The sequence below is a fragment of the Cupressus sempervirens genome, chromosome 3 (genome assembly GCF_028749045.1).
Source record: "Cupressus sempervirens isolate cs-2001-9-10 chromosome 3, ASM2874904v1, whole genome shotgun sequence".
In the NCBI taxonomy this organism is placed as follows: domain Eukaryota; kingdom Viridiplantae; phylum Streptophyta; class Pinopsida; order Cupressales; family Cupressaceae; genus Cupressus; species Cupressus sempervirens.
Window position 1 is genome coordinate 1,041,064,439 of NC_143120.1, and position 12,264 is coordinate 1,041,076,702.

General features: G+C 34.6%; 1 protein-coding gene across 1 annotated transcript in view; it reads left to right on the forward strand.

The window, feature by feature from the left end:
- The window catches only part of LOC149570285 (mitogen-activated protein kinase homolog MMK1-like), a 43,834-nt gene that overhangs the window by 541 nt on the left and 31,029 nt on the right, over positions 1 to 12,264 (forward strand). The window lies entirely within an intron of this gene.

Genomic DNA, 12,264 nt, shown 5'->3' on the forward strand with positions numbered 1-12,264 from the left:
CCCTAGTATTTCGTGGTTTAATGATGCATTATTTGCGCGAAATTATAGGGTTTTTAAATTTCAGCTATAAATTTTAGCGATTATTGTTGATTTTTTCTCAATTCAACGTAAATGTCACATGTATCGTAGGTTATGACTGCAAATACGTGCAATTCTGGTAAAATGTGTTTCTATCTTGTTTAATAACGCGCGCCTGTCCCTCTTGCCTGATTTCAGCTGAGGAGCTTGTCCAATAAGTCTATTAGTCTTTTATGCACAAATTAAGTAAACTGTATCCTGACATTTAGTTAACGATTTTGGATTAGGTCGAGATCGTTGTATTTGCGTTTTTTATGTATTCCCTGAATTTTGGGGTTTTCTTACATGTTAGGTTGTATATGATGTGTGTATTCTAACTTAAAATCTGTGTATAGAATATGTCTAACTGTGGAGAAATTCAAACATTCTCTTCCGAATTCAGAAATTTTATTTCTGTTTTCCTTGAAATTTTAGCTCAAGATTTTCTGGATTCGCAGAATATATTAAGCTTATAGCTTAAAATTTATAATCTGTATATCAATTTTGGATATCATTGTTCTTATTTTGGCTTGCTAGAGGCCGAGTGTTTGTGGGGTTGGCGTTGAATTGTAGGTGTATTTATTTCTTCAAGGGTCCAGTCAATATTCTTCTCTCAAGAGTACAGCCTTTTAATTACATTATTTAAGATCCCCTGGGTCGATAGTTCAATTGATCCGCTATGCAAGAACACCAATAGATTAGACTGTGGATTTCCATGTCTACAGGCTTCGTTTAGTTTTGCTTAACTAGATTGTGGAAATAATGCCTGAAAGTGAGAAATAATGGACTTTTAGGTCCATTTGTCGCATGCATCACCTTGCTCCTATAGGGTAGATATTGATGGCTGGCTTGAACACCCAGTTGGTTTTCAACCTGATCTTCATTACGTGAATCACTCAGCTAGACCGGACGTGTTCTTCAAGTTCTTATTAGTCTTTTTTTCACTTTTCTAGCATTTTTACTGTCTTTAATTAGAGTATTCCGAGATTTGAAGTTTATTATTGGTTGTCTCCTAACTTACGGTGAATATCACACATTACAAACTTACGACAGAAAACAGAAGTAAATAATGAAAATAAATGGTTCTGCTTTTCTTAAATAATTTTCATCAACCTCTTTGTGGACTAACAGTTTTGTCAAATGTAAAGAGTTGTTAGGTGAATTTTGTTTTATATGGTAATATATACAAGGATGCAACATTAGCCATACAAAAATGGGTGGAAATTCAAGCATCAATTCTTAATTGGAGCAACATTTTATTTGCTAGTGGCATTATGGGAAGTTTTAGTTAGATTAATTACAGTTGTTTTTCTTTTTGTCCGAATTCTAGGGTTGATTTTCTCTTAATTTTATGGCAAATATACTTTTGCAGAAGTATAATCTCAATGTATTTATTTATTTTGTCTGAATTTTGGGTTTTACTTTCTATTTTCCTAGCAATCTTTCAGCCATAGTCAAATTATACATTTTCCCTTAATTTTAGGGTTGTTTACTGCTGCTTTCCAGAAATTTTCAGATGGTTACTCCCTGTTCAATGATAGATAGCTGTTTGCTGATTTTCAAATGAAATTAATGTATTGGCCCAGATTATATTGTTTCCTCATAAATTGCTAGAGATGTAGTTAATGCGATGTTACTCATTTTTGTTTTCCTTGGCTTTAGGTTTTATTTACTTATTATCTATCTTGTCTGAATTGTGGGCTTAATTTTTAACTTTCCCAGCAGTCTTACAGCCATTGTCAAATTATACATTTTTCCCTAACCTTAGGGTCATCTGGTTCTTCTTTTCTGGACTCTTTAGGTAGCTAGTCCCTGTCCAGTGATAGCTATAAGCTGGTATTCAAATAACATCAATGGACTGGGGTCAGATTATATTTATTGTGTTATTTTTGACTTGCCGGAGATCATATTGTTGTGAGATTATTTTTTCTTTGTTTTTCTTGGATGGTAATCTATGTCTAATTTGCCTTGAATTGTAGGGTGATCTAGGTATTCCTGATTGTTGGGTTTTTGCTTGAGTTTTTAATGGTTTTTTGTCAATAGTCAATTCTATAAATCTTTAAAGCAAATATATGTAATTATGGAAAAATGTTTTTTAATCTTATTTTGGAGATATTTGAAGACAATGTACTCTCTGCGCCCACTTTGAAGAGGCGTTCTGTTAAGTACGTGGGGATATATTAATATGTATAAGTTGGCATAGATGATGACATATAGTGCATATAAATAAATCTTGTACGATATCATACATGATGTGGACCGAAGCAAAGTCAAAGTAGCAAGTTAAGGAATCTAAAGAAGAATGCATAGCAGAATTAGAAAAAAAGGAACAAGATGAAGGAGCATTTCCATTCAAGAGCCAAAAGAATAAGTGGAAAACACATTGAAGAAGCATATGTATCAAAAAAGCTTCTAAGATTAGAAGAGAAATGGTGCATTGTAAAGACATTCCCATCCTAGTGAGAGGCAACAAGTAAGAGGCGTAGTACTGTGCATCAAATAAGTACCAACTGTAACATCCAATTTTCCTAATCCTTAATTTCCTTTATTTTATTAATCAAAATATACCATCTACATAATTCACATGCATGAGATTAATGGTTATAACAAATTAACTGATTTTTACATGAAATGCGTTAACTACCAACTGAAGATTTATTTGCTTTATTTTATTACAATTGAAACAAATAATTTACACGTAAAGATTTTAAAGTGAACATTATCTAATTGAAACATTTAACTGTCACTTGATACAACTGAAAAGAGTGTATATATATATATATATAGCTGAATTTGAAATAAAACATTAAAAGAAATGCAAATACCCAATAAGATCGAATCATATTAGGCTCAGAACGCAGACCCATTCTGTCTTGTGCAAGTCTTGGCATTCGTGAAGAGGAAAAGCATTATCAGAGGCTTAACGACCCAACCATGGACCTAGTGTATCCTCCACTCATTCCCAATAGAGAATGACCCTACCCTGCATGGGATAAGGCACGCATACACCATCTTGTCCTACTACCTGAGCATCCTAGTGTTAGAGTGTCAACTACACAGCCATCTAGACTGTGGAACCCTCCTAATAGTCTATCCATATGACTGTGAGTTTTCTTGACATCTAGTGATCCTAGCAGCATTATTAGCCACTAAAAACTTACCTTGGCTAGGGTTTTATATGGACACCGTGTGCCCAATCACCCACCGTTTGACTTGACAAACAAGACATTCTCCAAACTCCCCACCATGAGCTAACAAGATTACCGTTTTTCAGTTTACAAATTTTCTAATTTGATTCTGATATAAATCTATGTTACATAGATTACAGAGAATTGCTCAAACTTCAAACCATGTTACATAGATTACACCACACATCTCTGCCTTACATGGTCATCCTTGATAATTCTTGGTGTAATTCTCCAGCGTACATTAGGCTGGTTGAAAGATGCAAGAGAAAATCAACAATTCTTTCAAGATTTTTCTTAAATAATTCTTCAAATCAAAATGGTAAGTCTTCTTCATATCCAACATAGTATACCTCCATGCTCTCAGTGACATATGGAAGAATGCCGCTGTAACACGAAGCATTTGCGATCCCACATGATCTATTTGCCCATTATCACACTATAAATCGAAATAGAAGAAAGGAAATTATAAACAATTTAAGCTGACGACTCATCTCATGTTGGCATATCTGTACATATAAGTTTTGAACTCTGATATGATCTTTCATGTTCGATTAGACCATTAAAATGAAGAACTAATGCATACATTTAGATTAACATTGAATGACAATAATGGCATGGAAGGATTAATAATTACAACCTGACAGAGCCACGTCACAACATGAAAGAGATGTTTTGACTGCTCCTAGTCACAAGCTTCAATATCAGACTTTAATGGCTGCTGTTCAACACTTCTTGCAGGACTAAGCTTCCTTGATAAGAACTATAACGGAATGACAAGAATTTGCAAACAAGAAGAAAGGGCAAGCCCCTAAATGGCTGCAATTTTCCACTGTATAGAATAATGTTTGATTACACAAGTCTTGAACTCGATCAAGGAGGAGTTACGTGCATGAAAGATATGCAAGGTGGTGAGCATGAACTTGAAATTCTTGACAAAATATAAATAGCAAAGGTGGCCGAAAGATTAAAAGAATACAAGATGCCGCTTGAATATGAGATTTTTTAAATCCTTAGCAATTTGCCTACACCCAACCTATTATACATAATATTTAATGCTACACACACATATACATTTGCGATAAATAATAAAATTGAGTACACATGTACGCACAGATGTATTAAAGTACATGTATACACGTGTTACTCCAAGTTATCCTCATACATACGTATGTACGTATAATGATTGCGTACTATTATACTTAGGTACCATGGATATTATCTATACTAGGGCATAATTTGCCAACAAATGAAGCAGATTCTTCGAGTGGAATACAAAGGTAACAATGTTACTCTCTTTTATTTGTTTAGGTGAAATATAAACATGTATGTGCATTTACTGACCTAGTATGGTGGACAGTTGACATTGTCTAGTTTTTCCCAGCCCGCTTTCCCCTGACCAAGGTAGTTTAGACTCATACTTGTTAACTTGGTGACAGGTTGGTGCGTTCGTGTCCCATTCCATCTCTGCCAATGCTTTCCCTCCCTCCCCCCCCTTCTCCGTACTCTTGCAAAAAGAAATAACATGGTGAAAGCATATTACCACATCATTCAAATGCAATTTAGTTATCATATCTAATAACAATATTAATTAACCATTTTCAATTCATACATAACGACTAGTCAATATTTCCATTCATATAAATTCAAGGATGAGTAACTAATTTAACCAACCATTTCAAATAATCTTGAAATATCAATGGCTAAACATAATTTTCAAAATCAACAAAATAGGGGATGTAACACCACTTATGAACACATAGGGAACCAAAGGAACAGTCACTAGCAATATACATGGAATGGAAGTAATGACTATGGCCATACATGGAATTAGAGAAACAATTACCATGAATCTACATGGAATTAGAGGAGAAATATAGGAATCCTAGGCATCAAAGAAGCATTTGTTATTCGGGAAATAACACAGGAGTTATTGCATTGGCAAATGATCTCAAATTGGTGTAATAAAAGAGAGAGGATATTGATAGATGGTGAATATCAATCAGATACGTATTCTGGATGGTTGGATGATAATATAATGTATATAGGTTGATGGAGATGCCAATGTATTAAACAGCCCCTTTGCTATCTGTATTGGATAGCTTGTGTAATTTATTATGTTCACAAGTCAGCTTATGTTGGGTTGGGCAGTTTATCTCTTATTATATTATTAGTGAGGAGTCTAAATATACACAGAGAGGATTATCCTTGTAGTGGTGGGAAAAGTATGGTATGTAATGTGGAGTTTGCTTATTTCCTAAGGAGAATTATACACTGTTTACCTCTCTTAAGGAATTATTCTAGCTCTGGATTAGATGGATATCAGTTTCATGTTGTGTGTGATCCCTCATCTATGTTCTCATATTGCTATCATTATCTAGAGTTTCTGTAAGTATATGGTTTCAACCCAATGCTCTACGACTTTTAACCTATTATCTCTTCTAAGTTTGTTTTTTTAGCAAGTTTAGCTACTTTAATTGCAACACTATGCTAACTGTATACCATTCCCTGAATTCAAGAGTCATTTCTTTCACTATTGTTTGAATTATCAAGTAATTTAATATACCAATTGTAGATAAGGTGTGAGATTGTCTCTTTTTACTGTTATTCTCCAGCTTCATGCAATTTTTTTTTGTTTTCTGGGCTTATTTTTCTTTTTGTGAATTTTGAGGTTTATTATCATTTTTCTGATTTGTGTTCATTGTTTAGTCTGAATTAGCTAAATAAAATAAGATCACGTTGAGAGATGTGAATATGATATAAACTTTATCATTCTAGATTTGATTTTGTAGATAATGATTGCTACGAAGCTACAGCTAAATATCATATGGCAGGCATTTCAGACCTTTCTAAAGAAACTGTCTGAGCTCATTTTTCTTGCTAAATTTGTTAGCTTTTTTATTGCTTTTCTTTCAATAAGAGTGTTCGTAGCTTATATATTTTAGTTATTTATATGCTTAACTTAAACTGAATGTGTGCATATTGGGCCTCCCAGTAGGTATGCAAACTTTTAACTTGCAAATGTTAAATAATTTTAAGTGAGATGATAAAATTTTAATGTAGTGATAGAGGGCCACACCACCCTTACCTACTCACAATCAAGAATGCCACAATATGGAGACCAAAAAAATAAAAAATAAATCTTCACAAGCAATTTTATTATACTTGAAAATCCTTACAACACCCACAAGATGATATCATAGATATGACTTCTTCAAAAAGAAGTTTACAAATTCTTCAACATAAGAGAAATCCCAAATAAGAGTCTTCACACCAAGAGCTTCACCAAGAATTCTACTTTAAGAGCTACACCTTTAGAGCTTTCACACCTTGAAGTCTTCACGCCTTCTAGCTTCTACTTCTCCAACTTGATTAGAAATGCTCATATGCTTTGCTTAAATAGGCACTTACCACCCAATACATGACTTATCCACAACCTTCTAGAATTCCTCCACAACTTTCTACAACTTCCATAACTTTCTACAATATTCATAACTTTCTAGAATTCTACCCACACACCTCGATAAATGGAATGACAACCATTTATTTTTTAATTTATTTCTATTATGCCACCTATGCACCTCGAAAATAAAAATTCTCTTTTCCTTTCTTTTCTCCTTTTTCCCTTTTTTAATTTTTTATTATTTCTCCTCTAATTTTCGTCACTTTCTCTCTCCTCCACTTTTTTTTTTAATTTTTTAAAATTTAAAATTTAAAATTTTACATTCAACATGTCTCCCCTTTATTTTGGATGCAAGATGCTCCTGCATCATGTAGCGTCATGGGAGTACTAGACAAAAGTGTTCTATTTGATTTATAGCAAGAATATCACTTCTATTTGTGAAATATAAATGAGGGATTTTATTGGGCACCCTCACCTAATTAGTTTACTCTATACGCAGCACACCAGTATATAAAATACTGCCCAGTGTATGCCTTAAAGGGATGAGTACACTATAGGTAAAGATCTATGTTCTGTAGGTATGCAAACTTTTAACTTGCAAATGTTATCTAATTTTAAGTGGAGATGATAAAATTTTCATGTAGCGTTATGTGAGTGCTAGACAAAAGTGCTCTATTTAATTTATAGCAAGAATATCACTTCTATTTTTGAAATATAAATGAGGGATTTTATTGGGAACTCTCACCTAATTTTTTTACCCTATACGCAGCACACCAGTATATAAAATACTGCCCAGTGTATGCCTTGGGACAAGTACACTATAGGTAAAGAGCTACGTTCCCCCAAGTTTTCCGGAAGGCAAATTTTTTTGCCAATTTTGGGGACGGCAAATGGGGACGGGTATATAACAATAGGGAAAATTTAAATATATACATAAATTTAAAATATTTATATGAAAACACGGATAAAGCTTGTACTTATACATAATAGAACCTTGAAATATAAGAATCAGCAGAATTCATATGCCAAATTTGTGTTACTTTGAGAGCCAAAGTCTAATTTGTTCTAGAAGTCAAAGTCCAAGTCCCCTAGGTGTCCCCAAGTCTCTGAGATGTTTCCGGGACGGGGATGGCTGAAAATATACCGGGGAGGCATCCCCGAGTAACATTGGTAAGGAGTGTTTTTAATGGGTATGGAGCTCAGACATGTAGCTAAAGCTGCCATGCAAAAAGCACTTGTGTGAGCTTATTAGGTAAAATCAAGTTTGTAGCATTTGATTAGATTCCCATGATCATATCGGACAACATAAAAGAATAAACCTTGAGAGTCAAGGACCTTGGTCAGATTGACACTCATGTATTGGTATCCTAAATAACTAGAGTTCCCCATCCTAGTTTTGGCTTTCAACCAATTCCTTATTTAATACCACCATTTTCTGTACTTTGTTTTCAGTTGCCAATTCCACATACCTAATGTGACGATTCACATTCACTATCAGATAGCCACCTAAAGTTGTCTCTATGTTGGTGGCCATTGCATCCTAAAGAATGCTTACCTCTACAACACCTGTGCCCTTAGCCAACACTATTTCTATGCCTGTGATGATACCTTCCCATCGACCTCTCTACTTGTCACCCTTGAAACTAGGAGCTCCCATTTGGATCATTAGGAGTTTCTAACCTTTTAGGCTTTCAAGTAGCTGTTCATTTCATCAATTTCCATTCTAGCATGCTGTCATGTACAAAGAAGACATGGTGCACTCTCCAATTTGGTCCTTATTTAAGTCCATATGGTCATCTACAATTTTGTATCAGGCCTTCGACCATTTCTACATCTAATGCCACCATTTGTTGTACTTAGTTTTCATTTGCCAACTTGACATACCTCATGTGATGATTTCCATTTATTGTACAATTTTGCATCTTTATGTACAATTTTGTATCAAGTCTTTGACCAATTACTCATTTAATGCCACCATTTGTTGTACTTAGTTTTTTAGTTGCCAACTTCACATATGTAATGTGATGATTCACATTTATTATGGTAAAATAATGAATGTGATATTAAAAAAAGATCATAAATGATCTATATATACAAGTATATATAAGAATGTTTCTATAACAAATAAAGAGAGAACTAGAAACATTCTTAAGAGAGAGAAAGAGAAACTTTCCTTATTGAACAAAGATAGAATATGAAAACATTGAAGAGGACTGACCATTATGAATAAAAATAAAACTATGAAAGAGAGAAACAAAAATAGAGAGATTTAACTCTAATACCTTCCCTTAATGGTCAATCTAACTTAAAAAAGTCAGCAAGGGAATCCTTTGAAGGTGTAAAAGGCAGTCTCAGGCTGTTTAATGAGCTCAATATGTTTTGTAATATTGGCCTGCGGCTGTGACCCTCCCTGCTTCCGCTGTTTAGAAGCAATGCGAGTCCTGAAATCTCAGATCACGTGACCAAATTTGTGGTAATAGTTGATCTGAATTTGCTTCTTCTTGGAGCTATCCCGAGATTGAGCTGATGAATGAGATGGGCCTTTATCCTTGTGAAAGGATTGGGCTGTAAATGCTTGTTCAAAGGAGGATGAAGGAGCACTGTTACCAAACTGTTGTTTCCAATGGTCCTGCTGCAGAAATTTGGTGCACAAATCTGAAAATTTGAGGTCAACATTAGTTGTCATAATACTGACCATCTCAATAAAGTGCTCATAAGATTGTGGTAGACTTTTCACTATAATGACTACCATATCCTCTTCCTCCATTATATGACCAATGGCCTCAAGCTGATTTTGGACGTCCTTAATCTGTAGAAGATGTTCCTGTAAGGATATGTGCCCATCCATAATAATAGTGAATAGTTGATTCTTCATAAAGAAAGCTTTTTTTTTGTCTGATGCCTCATGGAGATCCTTAAGTGTAGTCGAGGTCTTTGCAGTTGTCTTGTTGGACAACACTTGAGGCAGCTGATCCATCATAATTGAAAGCTTAATGAGCATAACAACTTCATGGTTTCATTCATCAAACTTCCCTTAAGGAGCATTGCCTATGGTAGGACGAGTCTCGGTAGCCAGAACAACTGCCTCTAGTTGACGATACATGAAGATCGCCATTCTCTCTGCTTCCAGGTTTGCAGTTTCTATTGAATTGCTGATTGCCTTCTAATAGAAGATTGGTGAGATATGCCATGGCATCAAAAAATGTGAATATTTGAGAAGGCATGATCTTTGAGGCAGATTGACAAAAGACCCCCAAAAAATGAAACGACACCCAAAAATTAGCTCAAAAACCTAGAAAGAACTTGATATCAGATTCAGAATATGCTGGCTCAAAAATTGAGGCACAAAAAATGATGCACCTAGAAAAAATAGAGACCGACCCAGTTGAGCTTATGAAATCCCTCAAGGAATTTGCAAGTAAATAATTTTTTGATTTGGAATGAAGGGTGAAAACCCTAGCCAAAATGTGTAGAAACCCTAGGTGGCCATGGACAAATAAAAAAAGCAGGAGAGTAAAAACTGTCAAAAAGGTTCTCTACAACAAAAAATGGGGGTGAAAGAGGGTAAACACAATCTTACATGTACACAATGTCGAGCAAAGACTAGAGAATGCAGGAAGACTCTTTTGTAGTTGCAAGGAGCAAGAACAACTAGAAAGAAATCGTGTTGAAGAGAAGATCAACATAGATGTATCACCCAAAAATCATCAAAAAACGATTGCTTGGAAGGAGGTTTTTTTCGTTTGTAAATACAACAAAAATAAGTGCCAAAGCAAAAAAAAAAAAACATGCAGCTTGCAGGAGGGAGCCACATGATTTAAAGAGAGAGGAGTCTGTGATGGAGAAAAAGAACGCTTGCAAAAAAAAATTGAACGTAGCTAGGCAAAGGATTTAAAAAGTCTTACGAGTCTAAAATTTGATGAAGAAATTAAAGATTTTCAAAACCTATTTGAAAAAATAACTTGGGGGAAATTTTAGTATTGAAATAATAAATTTTTGAAAAAATATCTCTGATATCATATTATTAATAGTAAACTAATGAATGTTTTATTTAACAAAGATCATAAATGATCTATTTTAAAAGTAAACAAAAAATGTTTCTATAGTGGACAAAGAGAGAAATAAAAACATTCCAAAGAGATAAATAGAAAGAGAAAGTTTCCATATTGAATAGAGAGACAATATGGAAACATAGAAGAGGAGTGTCCATTAGAAATAGAAATAAATCTATGGAAGAGAGAAAAAAATAAAAAGGTTTATATCTAATAACATTCACCACCTGATAGCCACCTAAAGTTGTCTCCATTTTGGCGGCCATTGCACTCCAAAGAATGCCTACCTTTGCAACACTTGTGCCCTTAGCCAACACCATTTCTCTGCCCGCCATGATCTTAGCCCATCCTTGGAACTTGGAGCTCCCATTTTGATCCTTAGGAGTCTCTTACCTTTTAGACTTACAAGTAGCTGTTTACTTCATCACTTTCCATTGTAGCATATTGTCATGACAAAGAACACATGATGCACTCTTCAAACTGGGTCCTTATTTAACTCCATTCTCCTCAGGTTTGATAAGAGCTTCAAGGGCCAGTGGAGGAGCTTGAGAATATCTACTTGAGATGTCTACTTGGGAAAAGAGTTCGCCACATCCTCTTTGAGCCACTGAGGAGGCAAAGCTTTGATGGATCATTGCATTTGTAGAAATCCTTGTGCTAATCAAGATATGTTAGCCATTCTTGTTTGCTTCCACTCTCTTTGCTATGTTAAATTCATGAAAGCCATATAATTGTTTCTTAGTTTCTTCAATTGACTATTTGATGCTTAAAAGCTAGTTGCAGTAACCTTAGGCTAGGAGCTTTTACTATGTTCTTCCGCCAAGATTGTTATCAATTCATTGTGTTTACAAGAGAACCTCACATCGATGGGATGCCCTAAACCAAAATAAAATTATCCTTGTTTGAGGTATTACCAAGTAGACTAAAAAGAACACTACAAAATTGTTTGATACTTGGACTCTTACCATTGCTTTTCATTAGGCTACCTATAATGGATTGAGACTTTGATTTTCCCACCATTGAAAAGATATCTTCAACTCCTTGCAAAAGAGCAGATCATTGGAATGGATTTTCCATTTCTTGTCTTGTTTCCTGCTTGTCATTGCCATTGTCTACCTCGAAACCATATAACTTGACAACTACATATGACTGAGGTTGAATTGTTGCTATTGCTTCAAAATAGTTGATCTTGAGGTGAAAGGTTGTCTCATTTTCTACTTATAATTGATATTCTCGACCTTGAAACCAAAAAATTTGACAACTAGAGACAACTAATTGTCAATTGGTGCTATTTCCCTATAATGGGTGATCTTGAAAAGATGGGTCAACATAAGACAAAATGAGCTTTTAGCTTGTGCTTATTTGTTGGGGATACACACATATAAATGGTTTAATGATCATTTGTTAGTCCTACCCAACTACCTAGACTATTATCTAAAAGAAGGTGATGTAGCTGAGTTCTCTCAGCTTAGCAGAGCATGAAAGGGAAGATAAACATCCATGTGGAGATCTTTGCATTTTCTATCAAGTCCGATGTTCTATTCACCTCCCTAAAGCAATCTTGAAG